At 35.1% G+C, this 18092-nt stretch overlaps 2 long non-coding RNA genes across 2 annotated transcripts; one reads left to right on the top strand and one right to left on the bottom strand.

Annotated features, from left to right (window-relative positions):
* Positions 1–1095: 1095 nt before the first annotated feature.
* LOC138126226 (uncharacterized) lies at positions 1096–2429 on the bottom strand. Its single transcript, XR_011157693.1, has 2 exons — positions 2219–2429; positions 1096–2091 (listed from the first exon to the last, which is right to left on the bottom strand). It is a non-coding gene; the product is annotated as an uncharacterized lncRNA (long non-coding RNA).
* A 3472-nt stretch (positions 2430–5901) lies between these two features.
* Positions 5902–9771, top strand: LOC138126227 (uncharacterized). The gene is made up of 2 exons (XR_011157694.1): positions 5902–9406; positions 9457–9771. It is a non-coding gene; the product is annotated as an uncharacterized lncRNA (long non-coding RNA).
* The last annotated feature ends 8321 nt before the right edge of the window (positions 9772–18092 follow it).

Here is an 18092-nt window from a genome sequence, read left to right as displayed (position 1 = left end):
ATACTTATTTTGACAGTGATTTGCTTTGACGTTTTAGGAACTAGAAAATGTCAAAATTTCAAATTTCTCACTAAAAGCCGTTTTACAACCAACCGAACCTGTTACACATTGCTAAATTTTAGAAAAAATCCAACAGGTGGTGTTTCAATAGAAATGGCAGAGCCTATATTAAAATAATCATCCACAATTTGCTAAATATTCCAACTTAAATAAATTGTCATATTTAATTTGACAATTGTGCTTAAAGAAATAAAATAGGATGAAATTAATAAAATAAGCATAAATATAAAGAATAATGTATGACAGCAGCAGCGAAGAGGAAGCTCAAGAAGTACCTAATATTAGTTTTTGTAATTTGCCTCCATTTTGATTCTCTAGTAGACATATTAACGAACGCGACGTCATCATCTGGGATGTCCTTATAGCCATTATTTCACGGAACATTTTACGAAAATTTTTAGGTTGGCAAAGCTTGATTCGTCATGCGTGTCAGTTTAAATTACAAAATGTGCAAAGAATTATTTATCAGGATTTATCAAGCAACAGATTCGCGACCGTATTTTTGGAAATTTCACGTATTTCAGCGGGCGTACATGAAAGATTATCTTTCATATTCGTGTTTTGTGACAGAATTTGGATAAAACAAAAGGCGACTTTGAAGACTTGATCAAATTTTCACTTTTAAAATTAAGACATTACCAACCGCCACGAAAATCCCTAAGTCGAGGAAAGTAAACATTTTTGTTTAAAAACGGCTTAAAAAGGGCAAATTACAAAAAATAGTAAAAAAAAACTCGTTTCATAAGACCTTGAAGCACTCATTCTTTAAAATAACTCGTGGCTACGCCACTCGTTTTTTAATCTTGAATTCGTGCTTCAAGACTGGTCTTATGAAACTTGTCTTTTAATATACTATTACAATGCCTCCTCTACTTACAAGCCATGAAGTTAGATTTGGCAACGCCGCACTGGCCGACAGAAGTAGTCCGGTTCGTATGCGACTGTTTCGAATTATTATTTATAGGAGTTGGTATTACATTTTATTCCTGATTAGTTTTTTGAGCGGAGTGGGGGATATCGATTAATAATAAATAATTTAAAAAACAACTATTTATTAAACTGACAATTTAATTCATACACTAAAAATCCCATAAGCAGCGGTGTTTTTGTCACTATGACAGCGAAAAAAGTGTGCCCTAACTTTTCCAGCGACAAAACGGAACCTAACTTTTGAAAGCGTCTGATTCTAGTAGGTCTGCATCATAGTGATTTACGTATTCATTAAATTGTCTTACCGAATTACACTCAAGCTTTTTTTTTGGGTCGAAGTAAACTTGACATTTATAATTCGAGTTTTGTTGTCTGGTAATTGAACTCAAAAAACCGCCAGAAAAAATTACTCGTCCTACGGACTCGTAATTTTTTCAGAGGCAGTTTTTTTCGTTAAATTGCCAGGCAACAAAATTCTCATTAAAATGTCAAAAAAAAGCTCTCGTGTAATTATAAGTGACAAAAATTGTATTTATCAGGCGATTGTATAAATAAAGACAACCTCAGTAATATGTAACAATGATGTAAAACCACACACACTTTTCACACTTTTTTATATTCCACTTCGCAATTGTTTTAATTCAGTCAGCAACAGTATTCACAAAATCATCAAAGCTTCCAATAAAATCTTCTTTCAAAAATGTTTCAATTTTTTCAGTAGCCCTTTTCATACATTCTTGCCTTCTCTCATCTGGTGACCTCCTTTCAGTGACTAGTTTTTTTGATAAATATGAAGGCTAATTATCAAACAATTGAGGCACAGCATCTTGTGTAAGTCTTGGGTGTTGAAGCAACAATTCCTGCATGTTTCCCATCTTTTCTTTTATAAGGTTGAGATTTGATTATGTGCTTATCATGAAAATGCTTGATGCATAGTACAGCATTTTTAGAAGGGGTCCAATTCTTGCGAGGTATTGCAGAAATCCATAGTTTCCTCCTGTTTTCATCTTTTGGAAATGAAAATGTGCTCACGGAATTCGAGGTTTTAAGAGTACTATCATAATTGGATTTGCACCCTGTCACTACACATTTTCTAGGCATCTACAAGAAATTCCGATTAAAATAACTTGCATTGCATTTGCAACATATAAAAAGAGGTTATAATTGCGACAAACACGTTGACGTGCGTTGATAACACTAAATTACATTAATTCTGTAGATAACATACCTTAAGAGCAATGAGAATCAATGAATATCAAAACAAAGCTTATAGAATGCAATAATAAGCGACGAAACAAAAATATACAGAGTACTTCACAGATGTAAACACCAGTTAACACGTTGAAATGCACAGATAGGAGCGTAGGAGTAGGTTCTCTTGCAGCGTTGCCAAATTTCCTACTTCATGGCTTGACTATTATGATGTAAGTGTAAGTAAGATTTTATTTTGTAAGTAGGGTAGATTGGGAAACGAGCGCAGCGAGTTGACCAACCCCACCAACAGAATAAAATCACTTTTAACACGTCCATCATACATCTATTTTTTATACAACTGGTTTGCATTGCATTAAAAAACGCAGTCGTATTTTTGATGTTTATTTTAATTTCTGCGGCAAAAATCAGGTGGCTAGTCTTTTATTGACATTTTTTTATTAGAAACATCAAAAACGTTTTCATTACGTTTTGTAAAACACTTTCAATTCCACATTATAGCATTCGTAAACATGGAATGCAAAGAAAACGACGTTAACGATGCCGATATCGACGACAGATTTCCCGCTGATATTGAAAAAGCGGCAAATAGAGCCACTTTAACAGTTACCATTTTTGCGATTACGCGGTTTCTAATTATCGAAAAAATGTTACGTTTGGCTAGGAAGAGACACACATATGGAGCTATAAGCCTGTCCCATTATTTTATTTATTATCAATTGGGTTTCGCGTCAAGAGGCGATAAAGTGAAATTAATTAAAATTCAAATTATTTTTTTTAATCTAAATAGGTTGAAATTAATACAGAAAACAGAAATCTGAAAATAAAAAAAATTAAAACATCACATTGCCGATTTATTTGCAATTAAAGAAGGTGTCGCACAACTGACAGGAATTTATGACGCAGTTACACTTAGTGCCTAATCACAAACCAAACCAGAAGTAAGATTTACAACACCCCATCGCCACACTGCATGTACTTACCCTGTCAGGGCCGAACTCGACTATTTTACGCCTAGCAATTTTGGCAAACATTCTGAAGAAATTTTCAAATAAATTACGTAATGAGGTTGAAATTATTCAATATTCAGTTTTCTAAAATATCTATTTTTCATTTAAAGAAAAATCCTTTACTTGCTGCGAATCGTTTCTATAATAAACTGGAATTTTACCAGTACTGACCTGAAAAATGGTTTCGCGGGAGCCGACAGCCCTGCGTCAAAAAGATTTATTGGGAGGCCATCACATTACGAGCTGTCCTATTCAGCTTTACCATAAACGGTCTTGGATCCCAGCTTTCTTTAACTTGATATTTGATCGCAATTTTCACTATTACCTAATTATAATTCAAAGTCGGAAGTGGATCAATCAAAAAGGTGAGGAGTTGTGTAACTAGTAGAGAAAAAAAAAGCTTCCAATATTTGGACCAATTTGATATTAAATCGCTATAAAGTTAGCTCCATCACAAAAATTTAATTGAAAAAAATTGATCATGCTCAATCATAGAATATTAATTGTAGATTGTGCCTACCGAGTTTCAGAATTTTTGGACAATTATTAAATGTGTAATCGCAAAAATGGTAAGTGTTGGACCACCCTGTATACAGGTGTCTCAAAAATGGCGCCCAATCTCTTGAGGGGTTAAACTATTTGAAGAGTTGAGTTCAATTTCGTTGTGATTTTTTTTTCTTTTGACTATTTTCTAAGTTATGCACATTTTAAAATAAGCCAATTTGGCAACATCGGTTGGTATGCACAATCAACTAAACCAATTCTCCTTTGGGGTCAATGTTGCCACTGATATTTTAGCGTATTTTGGTAGGTCATTACTCTAAAAAGAATTACTTCGGTGTTCTTCCACTACCTAAAGGGGTCTTGGAAAAAGTAACATTGTAAAGTAATTTATAACTGAGCTGTAAAATTTGGTAATAAAGGAGATACATCTCTCTGAAATTACCATATTTATTATTATTATTATTATTATTATTATTAACTTTGAGCGGAGCGGAGATCAGTGATGATCTATTAGCTCCCACGCAAAAATAAAAACTTTAAAGTTGGTTGTCCACTCTGCTTTTAAAAACATTTAAACTGACCGCACTTACAGTTTCTTCAGTAAGCTCATTCCAAGCAGCAAACACTCTATTTGGAAAAAAGTTGCGTCTGACGTTGGTGGTAGACTAAAGTCCATTCAAAAATCAAAAAACCACCAACGTCGCATTTCCCTCGATAATTACTATCGGCAACGGTGTCTGGTGTAAAATTTGGTGAGACTTGTAATTTTGAGGTTAAATGTTTATTAAGTGTCTTGTTTTTCTGGGCATTTAATAAGAATCAATAAATAAATTAAACGTGCTGCTAATAAAACAATATGAACGAAATTCAAAGCAATTGAATTTTATTTTGAATCAAATAAATTTCATAATTTATAGTTACCAACATAGTATGAAAAAATATCTACCTAGGGTTTTTAAAATTTTACCAACCTAAAGCAACAGGTGGTGGTTTTTTGATTTTTGAATAGACTTTAGGAATAAAGTGTAAAGGGACGGTCACGTGATCTGCGCGCAAAACCAATTTGTGTGGTCGAGTCCATTCGACGGAAAATAGGGGAGATTTGTCAGAGAGTTGTTTACATGTTCATGCAGTGCAACTTTATTTATGATTTTGCTTTATACGCATACCAAATTCACCCCAAGACTTCTCGAGACAACTGAAGATAACTTTACAGTGTTTTCGTAAGTACAAAAAAATAATAGGAAAAGTAATTTTATAACCTCACTTTCAATAACAATTGACTTGTAAATGAAATGAAATGAAAACTTAACTAACACTAATGGAATTTTGTAGGTTTTTTAGCAGTTGATTGGGATGGCTTCGCATCAAACTTTTTGCCAGCACGGGAAAATTTTACACAGTCGAGCTCGCGAAATTATAGCCAACGTTATCGCATTTATAAAACACGAATCAGAGTGTGTTCTGTGTTAGAAAAAATCAGGAGTTATAAAATTTAATAAAAAGTTGATTTTACCTGTAATACTTTTATCCACAATTATATTAGTATTATAAAATAATGATGCTAGACTTCGCCCTCAAATCTGACAAAAATCCTCTATTCATTATTATTGATTATATACTCCATTCTTTATCTTGGTGAGTGGTCGATGCGATCAAGCAAGCCATGGGTAGCTTTGTAAGTTTTACTTTTTCCACCAAATTTGTGTGTCGTGTAAATCAAATATTAACTGTGTCATCGCTGTCATTCAGATTCAGAATCTTCGTCAAGCATTCATGTCCAAATCTCACAATCTTATTTCGAGAAATGTAAATATATAAGCCGTACACGTCGATTCTTAAATTTAACCGTTCCCGATATGAAAATTATCGGCGTCTGTCGTCGGTCAATCCGACCGAACATTATTCCCGTCCCGTGTCGGGCAATATTGCAAAGAAGTTTGGGTGTGATAAATTAACCGGATTCTTAAACCATAAACCGGACCACATTTGTCCGGAAAGTGTGTGGCCGGTCTAGAACATTTTGAAATTCCCAAGCAAGTTATTAAAATTTTAGAAAACGATGCGATATGAAGATGACACGTTTGAGGTTATGTCTCGGTGGTCTCGGTCCATATGAATCATGCATGAGCAATTTAACCTGGAAAATAATAAATAGAAAGACTTTGCGGCGTCTCTGTAAGTACAGTGGCGAGCACGGAATTTCGCACACATTGGACATTTCACTGACTTAATTTTATTAAAATGAGATACCTACTGGCGGCAGTTTCGTGACAGTTTAGGTGAAACATCAGTCATGATCACATATATCATGCGTATCCCACCTCATTATTGATTATAATGACAATAAAGCTTAGACTAGATAGTTTTTTTTTAATGACGTACAAATTGGCGTGCGAAATTCCGTGCTCCCCACTGTACATTATTGTAATATTTGAATATTTTTCAACAACTACCAACGCACTTTTCCATTGGAACTTTCAAAAATCCCTAAATTCAACTTGACGGCTGAAAATTTCCCAAAGACCACTCACCAAGATAAAGAATGGAGTATATCACAAACTGCTTAAACGTTTTATTCTATGGTGAAAATTTCCCATTACATGATGCGCCACTGTCATGGTTCCCAGTGATTCTCATTTTCCCTACGCCACTGACGTGTTAAAGGCCGCGCAAGCTAAGCTCCGCCCCAGGTCCTTTACAGTTTAATACGATTCTACAACATTGTATTTTCAGTTTAAGTTTGTGACCTCTCAAATGTGAATTTTTAAGAGCAAGTTATACAAAATCTGTTGGTCCGATCAAATTTTGTATTGAGATTTACCTTCCCAGACTTCTATTCTTTAAGACCTTTAGGAGATTGGGCGCCATTTTTGAGACACCTGTATAAAAATGAATCGCCGTTCGTTAAGGGCCCCACATACTGCGTTTTTGTTCGACGGTTTTGTTCGACGAACAAGTCTGTTCGAACAAAAACGACGAACACGAGTTGCACACACACTTCAGCTTTAAGGGCCCTATACACCCAGCGTTTTGTTTGCAGTACTTGTATGCGCATTCATGTTTCAAATACATATGATGATCACATACTACAGGATTTGATAAAACACATGTATAGTACTAACATTGTATTCATGCATGCTGTCAAGTGTGTGGCTAATATATGTTCTTTTATACTTTATTTTGTATGGAAAGACAAATGGATTTTTTAATATTAAAAATTCGACCACACCCAGGAGCTGTCACTTTCAGCAAACATATGTGACGAGAACGTCAAGGTCGCTTGTGTTGCTATAATTATATACTTTGTCCAGCGAGAGATTGGGAGATTTTAAATAGTATTTATATCAACCAATCTCTCGCTGGACAAGCTTTAGCAGAATTAACTGATGAACACTCAATGAACCATTGAAAAAGAAGAAAAGAGAAGTAGATTATCACATAATATACAATTAATGGAAGAGCTACGAAGTTCGTCTAAAGATTATTGCAACTACTTGAGGATGCCTGAAGATAACGTTATGAGTTTGTTGGAAAAAGTTAGACCCCTTATCGAGAAAGAGCACACAGTTCTGAGGACAGCTATTACAGCTGAAGAACGCTTAGCAATAACAATTCGTTTTTTGGCCACTTGACGATCATATTACATTTTCCGTAATAATTTTTCCACAGGCCCTTGGCAACATTCTTCGCGAAACGTGCAGAGCCATTTATTGAATACTCAAGAAACTGTAGCGATGTTCACCGACTGAACCCGAAGTTAAGCCACACCGAAAAAATATCAAACACGTTTAGGGCCCTATACACCTAGCGTTTTATTTGCAGGACTTGCTTGCGCATGCAAGTATGTGATACAAGTTTATCAGAAACACACACTTTCTGGCATGTTTGTCAAACTTGTTTGCGTAAATTCGTATGAGATACAAGTCTTCTCCACACACGAATGAAAATTTGTATGACAGCACACGGTTTGCTCAAACAAAATTAAGTAAAATCTCTTTGGACCAAGCATATAATTATAGCAACACAAGCGAGCTTGACGTTTTCGTCACACGTGTTTGCTGAAAGTGACAGCTCCTGGGTGTGTGGTCGAGTTTTTAATATTAAAAAATCCACTTGTCTTTCCATACAAAATAAAGTATACAAGAACATATATTAGAGATCCCGGCTCGAGTATGCTTCCCTTGTGTGGTCACCGATATATGATGTTCACTCTTCTCTTCTGGAGCGAGTGCAACGCAGATTCCTGAAGAATGTAGTCTTCATGTTGAATGGTGCATATCCGCCTCGTGGGTGTCCACAAGGTCTTTTTCTCGGTGAGGTTGGTCTGCAGTCTCTGCTTGATAGACGCATGGAGCATTCGGTGATCTTTTTGTTCAAATTGTTCAGAGGGCTGCAGGAATGTCCTCACGTTCTGGAGAGGATCAGCTTGAGAGTTAGCCGGTCGGGATCTAGGGTAAGGAGTGTTTTCTACATTGGTCAGCGCCACACGGACATCGGGCTCAAGTCACCCGTCACTCAAATGCTGCGAAATTACCAGAGTGTTGAGGCCCACATCGATATTTTTTGTTGCAGCATTTCGCAAATCAAAAAATTCTTCTCCATCTCCTCGTGAATTAGGGCGATCCTACTCAGATGAGTGCTCGGTAGTTGTAGCCTGGGTGTTGGGATGCTCTCTGTGTAATGGTTGTTGTGTTGTGATTGTGTTTTGTGTATCATTTTCTTTTTGGCAGGGCTTCTAATTGGGCGTCAAGCCTGTTAGCCGTCAACAATAATAATATAGCCTAAGGGAGTCCGTTTCGGCTCAGGGACGCGAGGGTCGCGGGTTCGATTCCGACCCAGGGCGAAATTAAAAAATGAAAAAAAAAAAGGCTATATTCTGTCTCGTGATTCGGAAGTCACGTTAAGCCATTGGTCCCGGTCTATTGAGTTGGTCATCATGCCCCTCATAGATTTGTAAACCAGTCCTAGACTGTGTAACACATTTTTTATAATAATAATAATTAGCCACACACTTGACAGCATGCATGAATACAATGTTAGTACTATACATGTGTTTTATCAAATCCTGTAGTATGTGATCATCATATGTATTGGAAACATGAATGCGCATACAAGTACTGCAAACAAAACGCTAGGTGTATAGGGCCCTTAAGATATACTTATACAGGGTGTCCCAGAACTCGCGGATCAAATTGAAACTGTATATTCCTTGATGGTAATGAAGGTAAAAAACGTTTAGAAAAATATTCAGGGTGCAACAGCTTTTTAGTTATGAATTAATCAAATTGACCAATAGAGCTCGATCTAATTTTCCCTTTATGACAAAATTGCGTACCTTCCCTCAATTGCCAAGCAACGTATAATTCGATGAATAATAAAATTATTTTCAATATTTATCTGGTCAACTTGTCGAAACAGACGTCAAAAGTGACAGCTACTTTTGAAATAACCACAAATGGGATAATTTCGCCAAAGGCAGGTGAACAAAAGTATAGAATCTAAATCAGGGAACGCAAGAAGTTTCTTCCTCCGGCAATGAATGAAATATGGTTTGTTATGAGTGAAAATTTCCAGAGCAATTGTAACCTTGAGGGGTATGGGAAATTGACGGGAGGGATATGATGAATTGAGAATTGAACCTTTATTGGTGGAAGGTAAAATGGCGACCTAACAGGACCTAGCGTCAAGTGAGTAATATTACTACCTTAATAATCTTAGTAAAAAGTGAAATATGCAGGGCCTGTGAAGTGAATCAGAATCACAAGAAATTTATCCTGACGCCTGTGCCTACACTCTGCATCTGCAACGTATTAGCGCATCTACACGAGCTGGACTCGTCATCGTCGAAATGAAAGAAAAGACTTTTAGGAACATTCTTGACATTGCAAACAAAGCTGGGGTTACACGTAGGTTTTGAACAACAGATCAAGCATTGTGGCAGTTCTGAAAGAAAGAAGACAAAACTGGATTGAAGTGATTGAACTAACCTATTTATTTTAGCATCATTATTAGTAAAAGAAACATGCAAAATAAAAAGAATAATTTATAACAAGTGTTCAAAATGACCACCTTTCATCTGAAGGAATAGGCGAGCTCGTTTTATTAAATTTTCCCTTGCCAGTCTAAGCACATTAGGAATAACAGTAGCCACTGTTTCGTGAATTTGGTCATTTAGTTCTTCTAAAATATTGATAGGTTCGCGGTAAATATAGTTCTTCAAATATACTTCTTCTACCGTCGTTATCAAAGGACTGAAGAACAACATGTTCTGTCTCTGGCGTTCTAACTTCTCGCGGGGGACCACCAATTTTTTGTCAGGTAGGCACCAAGGACCCAGTGTCTCGAGCACGGTACACCAACCGTAGAAATACGTTATAATTTGTATGTGGCAAACGTCGTGGAAAACGTATTGCATATTCCCTTGCATCCTCACGTGCATTGCGCCGGCACTCTGCATAAATTATGAGCATTTAGGCATACTCTGCAGCTGTATGCATGATTTCAATACGAAGTTTGACAATTTCGAAGCAAATTATAACTTGACGTAAAAATCTTCACAGTTGCCCAAACATTTACTTGAAATTCCATACCATTCTTACTAGAATTATGTTGCTAGGCAATTTAAACCGTTGTAATTATTCATTACAAAAAATCGATTATAGCCGGTCCTTTTTTTTAAACGCTATTGCTTTCAGTTATCACCAAGGAAAATGCACTGTAAGTTTGATCCGCGAGTTCTGGGACACCCTGTATATGTATGAACATACATCACGGCAGACAAAAATCGGTCACTCACTGTGATTTTACTAAATTTTGTTTGAGCAAACCATGTGCTGTCATACAAATTTTCATTCGTGTGTGGAGAAGACTTGTATCTCATACGAATTTACGCAAACAAGTTTGACAAACATGCCAGAAAGTGTGTGTTTCTGACAAACTTGTATCACATACTTGCATGCGCAAGCAAGTCCTGCAAACAAAACGCTAGGTGTATAGGGCCCTTTAAGGGCCCTATACACCTAGCGTTTTGTTTAAAGGTTTTAATGAGTGAATAAATATCAAGTTATATTTGTATGCAGTGGCGGCGGCATTAGCTATAAAAGCATATATTTTCCATAAACACGGAAGACTGCGAAGAGTTCTATAACTTTCAGTAAGAACTTTCTGTTAATCTATAATTTGTCGCGAAATACAAATCGCCAAAATCTGGTTTTATTATTTGGTACTACACCACTGCAAAAACCGACGTTTTTTAAAACCGTTCACCGCACACACTTCAGATTTGCTCGAATTGACAAGTCTGTCGAACAAGTTGGACGGACATAATCAGGGTAAACCTGATAATTTTCCTCATTTTTGTTCGCGAGCAAAAACGACGGTTTTCCAGACACACACTTCAGATTTGCATCGTTTTTGTTCGAACAGACTTGTTCGTCGAACAAAAACGCAGTCTGTGGGGCCCTTTAGTCTCGCTAAAACTCAAAAACGGCTTGACCGATTTGAATATATTTTTTTTTTGTTCGCTTTAAGTCAGGGGTGGTTTAAAAAGAAAAAAAAATCGGAAAAGTGCCCGGAAAGTTAAAAAATTCGGGAAAAACTGAAAGTGCTTTTTTCTGTGGGAACGGCTGGAACGATTTGGCTAATTTTTTTTTTTAATGTTCGTAATAATCCGTATGAGGTTTTTATGTAAAGAAAAACTGGAAAAGTTGCCCGGAAAATTGAAAAATTCGGGAAAAACTGAAAGTGCTTTTTTGTGATGGATATGCATAATTATTTTTTTTTGTTTTGTTCGTTATAGTCGTGAAAAAGTTTTCGGGAAAAACAATTACAAAGGAAATTCGAAAAATTCGGGCAAACTGCAAAAATTATAATTTTTGTATGCATTCTCGATCATAACTGACGATAGGAACGACATATTTGATTAATTCTTTTTTTTTGTTCGATATGCCCCGGGATGGAAATAACTCAATTGAATGTTTTCAATAGAAAAAAAAATCTGGAAGATTTGGAGAAAACTGGAAAAACTAAATTAAAATAATTCGGGCGAAACTGAAAGTGCTTTTTTGTATGAACTCAAGACCATAACTCAGGATTCGAACGATGGCTATGCCTAATTTTTTGTTGGTTTTGTTTGTAAGGGTTTTGGATAAGTTTTCGGAAAAAAGAAATTGGAACAATTAAAGGAAAGTCGGAAAATTCGGACAAATTTCAAAAATTATAATTTTTGAAATTTGTTTCCATTTAAAAAAAGTATCGATGACGTCATAACTCAAAAACAAATGACTGCTTGGAATTTTATTTCGTATTAAAATATGTATTTTTATAAACTAAAATTGATCTGCCCAAAGATTTTTTTAAAAAAAATTTTGTTTAATTTTTAAGGAATTTATTCCATACTTTTGCCGCTCACTGTATTTGCTTAATGCTTTTTTTGTGTTCAATTGAAAAAAAATCTGGAAGATTTGAAGAAAAACCTGGAAAAAGCAATCCAGTAAATTAAAATAAAATTACATTTGCTTTTACTTTTGTGTTGTTTCGCGATCTGTCCAACAAATGTAGTACATACATAGTTCTTTTAATCTTTTATTTCTATTCCAATTTATTTGCCTACATGCACAAATGTTATTTGACAGCTGATTGTGAAATTGGGAATCAAACCAATCGGATTGTTTACTTGAACATCGATCTTCCAATCGAAATCGAAATATTGGGTGATTCAAAATAATTGTGGGTAAATCTGGCAACTATGTACGAAAATTAATGTGGCAACTGTGTGGGTAGGATAGAGTTAACATTTCTTTGACGACAGTTCATAGACAAAACCGCATGGTTCCAACTCCCAATTCCAGGCACATCACACATTTCCAGCATTTCAGCAGTGTATAATACTGCCAATAGAATTCATCTCCCATGTAAAATTCCTTATTTTTACTTTGTTTGCACATTTCCAATAGCTTTTCACAAATTCACAAAAAAATTTAGGTATTGAAATTTGGACAAGACAACGTCTGTCGGGTCAGCTAGTTTATAAATAAATAAAAAATAACTAGTGTTAAAAGTTTTTTTTTTTTACTAGTGTTAAAAATACTTTTAACACGGTAAGTTATAAAGAGCAATTTTTAATCAAATTAGCTTCCACTAAAAACCCCACTTTTAATGTCAGTTGTATAAAAAAATATTTGTCAATTTTGTCTATTGTAGAATTTTTTACAAATGTCACAAATGTCAGTAAAACAAAAATAAATTACTCCCTAGGATTTAGGGATATTCGTTACTAGGTTGCCATAAATTTGGTCAGGTTGGAGGCTATGTGGTTTCTGGTGACAAACAAAAGATATCCCAAAAATGTAAGGCAGGCAATACAACATAAAGTAAAAGAAGAGCTTATATTAATAACATAATTACATAAACATTTTTGTTTTATAATACAAAAATTTCCGATAATATTGCGGAATCTGGAAAAGTGCCCCGAATGCTTGCAGCGTTTCCACGTTGAATGGCAAGGGAAATCCTCTCGAAAAGGAATTTCTTTGATTTTGAATCGCCTGATTCCGCGATAAGTCGGTTTCCGATGACATCAATGAAATCGATGGCTTCTTTGCACCAAGGGCCTGAGGTTTCAAATGCTAAACCTTTAAACACGTAGTTTGACGAAATGATTGAACTATATTTGCTATGTTTGCGTTTGCAAGTCATTTCAGCGGCAAAACCTGAGACTTCAGATGTTTTCAATACGTAACTGTCTGCAAGTGTATCTACAACAGTAACGTCCCAAACCAAAGATTGACCTTTAATCCATGGTACTAAAGTCATCCCATCTGGGCGTTTTCCGTCATCCCGAGACAGTCCGTTTGGTTCTAAAGTTGAATTCACATGAATTGAAGTTAAAGACCGGTTGATAATGCAAATATGAGGTGTACAAAGATTACAACCCAATCTTAAACCAATACAAACTTGGAAGGAAGTGTTATCTAAAAGAGTACCAATATTAGGAGAAGGTATTGCATGTAACCAAGATCCTGATTCTCTGCATTGCAAAGCCTTAAAACGAGCCAAGTCTCTAGGTGAATTAAAGATTAAGTCATTGGGAATTATTCGTTTGATATTGATATTATCCCAATTCTTCTGAAATTGTGGGATTGTTGGTATTTCGTTCTCATTTGCTACATCCCAGACTGCTATAGCTTCATCATAATGGTGAATATTAAGCTCATTATCCTTTGAGTTTAGTAATAAAGAAACAAGCTTTTTAACTCCATTAATTGAAGATAGGAAAGCAGGGGGGCAAACATCGGAAATGCGACGAGTTCCCAGACCACCAAATCTAATCGGTAAAGTGGACTGACGCCATTGTAAATCAGTTAAACGTAAATTAAGTATTCTCTCTAAACAAGACTTTAAAGAAGAATCAATTGAATTAACATACCTAATTAGAAAATTTCCAAAATGGAGTTGTTCTTAATAAAAAATTAAATTTTGGTATAAAAAGACAGTTTTTGATTAAAGTATAAGCCACGTGTCTGTTAAGGAGGTCAGCTTTGTTTAAAAGATTTTCAACTGTAATTATAGTTTTTTCGACGGTGTTTTTGAAACCTTGGTCAAAGATTGGAGAACCTAAAAGAGATAAACTTTCTCGGTCACAGATTTTAATGCCTGGTGCTAAATTTTGAAATTCCTTTATGACTTTTAAATCTGTGTCTCCAGAACAGCAAAAGATCTCGCATTTGTTAAAGTTTAATTCAAGGCCAATTTCCTGAGATAAATTGATAACTTTCTTAAAGTCTGATAAAACTACTTCTGGGTAATCAGCTAAGGTTCCATCATCTAAATACCATATATTCATTTGAGAATCCAAAGATAAAATAATTGGTTGAATGGCAAGACTAAAATTCATGGGACCGCAAGGATCTCCTTGCTGGGCTCCAACAGAAGAAGAAATTAAATGATTATCGAAAAATAAAGTTGAAGGATTTCTATAGCATTGATAAAGATAAGGGTACAGAAGTGGGGTATGACATTGGACTTCTTTCAGAATACAATCCGGTTCGACTGAGTTAAAGGCGTTTTTAAAATCTAATTTAAGAAGAACTTTGCCACGGTTTTGATCGTTATTAACAAAGGTTCGTGTGGTATGAATTGCCGCTTCGCATCCTAGTTTAGTTGCAACTCCAAGTTGGTGTGGAGATAAATACGAATTTACAATATTACGACTTTCAAAACAGGCTAGTTTTGAGGTCAATCTTCGCAAAAAGTTTCCGATAGCGATCGGTCTAAGTCCTCCATCTTTCTTGTTAAGGGCACATAAAGACGCACCATACAATAAATGGCAGATTTCTGAAGGAAGTTGCCCAGATAATAAGAAATTGCACAGTTTGGTTAAACCTATTAGTGCCTTCTGACCTGCTTCACCCGCTGACAAAGATATGATATCTTTCAAGTATTGTGGTCTCATGCCATCTAAACCTGGTGAAGAACCGGCAGGAAATGAATTGATAGCTTCTCGAACGTTTTGCTCATTGACTATTAAACTATAAACTATAAATTCGCGAGATGGTGAAGGATGTTTTTTTTTTAAGTTCTTCGGCAACATCTTCGTTGAATGAAGCTAATGAGTCATCCGAGGACAATAATTTAACAGCTCCTCTGATATTAAAATCGGCTACTTTTGCTTCCACTTTCTTAGCTAATGATAAATTTGTACGTTTCTTAGAACCAGTTCGTATTTGAGGTACTTCAAAATTAGAAAGATTTTCTTTTATATGCTTATTCAACGACTTATCAGATTTCTCTGCTACATTGAAAGTTCTATACGAAAAAAGCAAAAGATTCTCAAAGGATGATAATGATTTGGTCGAAAGACAATTATTAATAATGGAACTTAATTTATCTGCAGCTAAATGTCTACAAGCTTTCGGCAATCTTCTAATAGTTGGTAACTGAAGTTTCAAATTAATTAGCAATTTTGTTATTGATTCGGTTGAAGAAGAAGTAGAAGAAGTTGATAGATTATTATCGACATGATACTTATCTAAAGTCCATTCACGTTGGATTTTCCTCTCAAGGTCAAATAATTAAATTTTTTGGCTCTGTAATTATGTTTTGTAAATAGTGACACGCAGGAAAACACCGTACAGGTTGGATTGAGCATTGCTAAATCGCATTATGTTGGTTAGCTGCATGTCACTATTTACAAAACATAATTACAGAGCCAAAAAATTAAATTATTTGACCTTGAGAGGAAAATCCAACGTGAATGGACTTTACGTGAATTTTCAATCTGTTGTTATCCTTAAATGATTTTCCAGGACATAGAGTACAACGTAATCGTTGAGATCCATCAGGTTGACTATCTTCTGGTCCGGATTGTTTCTCATAATCCATGGAAGTAGGTGGAGTTTGATTGATTGTTTCATTTTTCCTTCTTGTTTTATCAATTTTTGAGGAAAATGATTCACACAAAAAAGATTGGCCCATTAGTCCATGGATTCTTGTTCTATGAATTTTAAGACCCTTTTTATTTTTAAAGTTCCTGTTGCACTCTTCACATTGGCAATTTTGACTGTTCCTTTGACGGAAATTTAAATTATTTTTACACACTTAATAAATCATTTAGGGTGCTATTCACAGACAATGTTTTAGTAATCCTATAGTCGCTACTACATAGTAAGGAATTAATTTAAACACAAGCTAGCAGCGATTACCATGTATCTAATTTTTCATTATTCAGGATCGAGTATTAAAGTGTGGTTAGATTTAATTCAACGAAAGTCAACAAACGACGTTGCCGTTGCTCTACAAATGTCGAAGTGAGAAATAAATGTGAAAATTAGCGATTATTTATTACAATTGAAGATTATTAAGATGGGAGAACAACACGAAAAACGTCCAACTGGTCCCAAGAAGAGAAAGACATGCTTATAAATTGCATAAATAAAAGACTACCTGTGATAGAAAATAAGACAAACGGACACGAATAATAATGCCCGAAAATTGCGAGCTTGGAAAGAAATCCATGATGAATTCACAGCAATGTTTAATAATAAGGACAGAAATATAACGAGATTAAAAGAACAATGGCGAAGAATGAAGCAGATGGCAAAGAAAAATGTTTCCAAAGTAAAAACCTACAGACAGAAAACAGGCGGTGGACCTCCATTGGAAACAGAGAATGCTGTAACTGAGTTAGATTGGGCTATATCAGATATGATTCCCCATGAATTTGAGAAAGATAAAAACATCTTCGATTCCGATAATATAAATCCAAAGGAATCACCGTCTAGTCAAAGTAATCCTGTGCTGATAATCGTACCACCAGCGACAACGCAAAGCGACTCAGAAATATTTACAGCTGATGCAGAAGTTACTGAATTAAGTCCAAACAATGGTGAAATAGTTATGTCCGAAATGCCTAACACTGTTACAACTAAAACTAGGAAAAAAGGTAAAAAGCGTAGGCAGCAATTTATGAATGAAATGAGTTCCTATGAGAAAGAAATTTTAAAACTACAAAGTGAAAAGGTGATGGAAGAAATGCAACACAAAAGAGAACTTTTTAAATAAACAATGAAAAAGAATCGCATGAATTGAAAATACAAATGCAAAAGGAACTTCATGAAATAGAGAAAGAAAAGAAGTTGTTGGAATTGAAAGTCATTAATGAGAAAATAAAAATTATATGAATTTTCTGTAGATGTGCAAATATAATAAGTAATAGATACATTTGTTTAGTTTTGTTTTTATTGTGTCTACATTTAGATAAAAAAGTAGGTACTCCATTTTAATCAGAAATGCCTGCGAATGAACTGTTGACGAAATACAATTCCTCTTCTGTTTTGTTGTGGCATTAGTTGAGCGGGTTGTTCTAGTCGTCTAATATTATCAACGTCGTCGTGGTCTTCATCTGCAAATCCAGTCCATTCTATTGATAAATTATGTAACACACAGCATGCTACAATAACAGCTTTTGTGGTTTCTAAATTAGTGTTAAGTTTCTGGAATAGACACAAAAATTCTCTTGGGTAAACTAATTTCTTTTGGATTGTGCGACAACTTAGTCAAATTATTTGCGTCATTCTTGTCTGACAGGAAACAATATGTTGAATGTGGTGGTTTTCGATCAGGTCAATATATAGCATCTAGTGGTGTGACCCAGGGATCTAACCTGGGTCCCTTACTTTTTATTATATATTTCAACGATGTGTTGTTCCAGTTTAAATGTCCAGTATTTGTTTATGCTGATGACCTCAAGATTGTAAATATAATACATTCGGAAAGTGATTGTTGTGATTTGCAGGAGGACTTAAATAATTTTAACACGTGGTGTTCCATTAATAAACAGAGTATTAATGTAAGTAAATGTAAGTTGTTAAGGTG

Source organism: Tenebrio molitor, chromosome 3, assembly GCF_963966145.1.
Source record: "Tenebrio molitor chromosome 3, icTenMoli1.1, whole genome shotgun sequence".
NCBI classification, from domain to species: Eukaryota; Metazoa; Arthropoda; class Insecta; order Coleoptera; family Tenebrionidae; genus Tenebrio; species Tenebrio molitor.
Note: the sequence above shows the minus strand (reverse complement) of the source record. Positions and strands in the feature narration are given on the sequence as shown.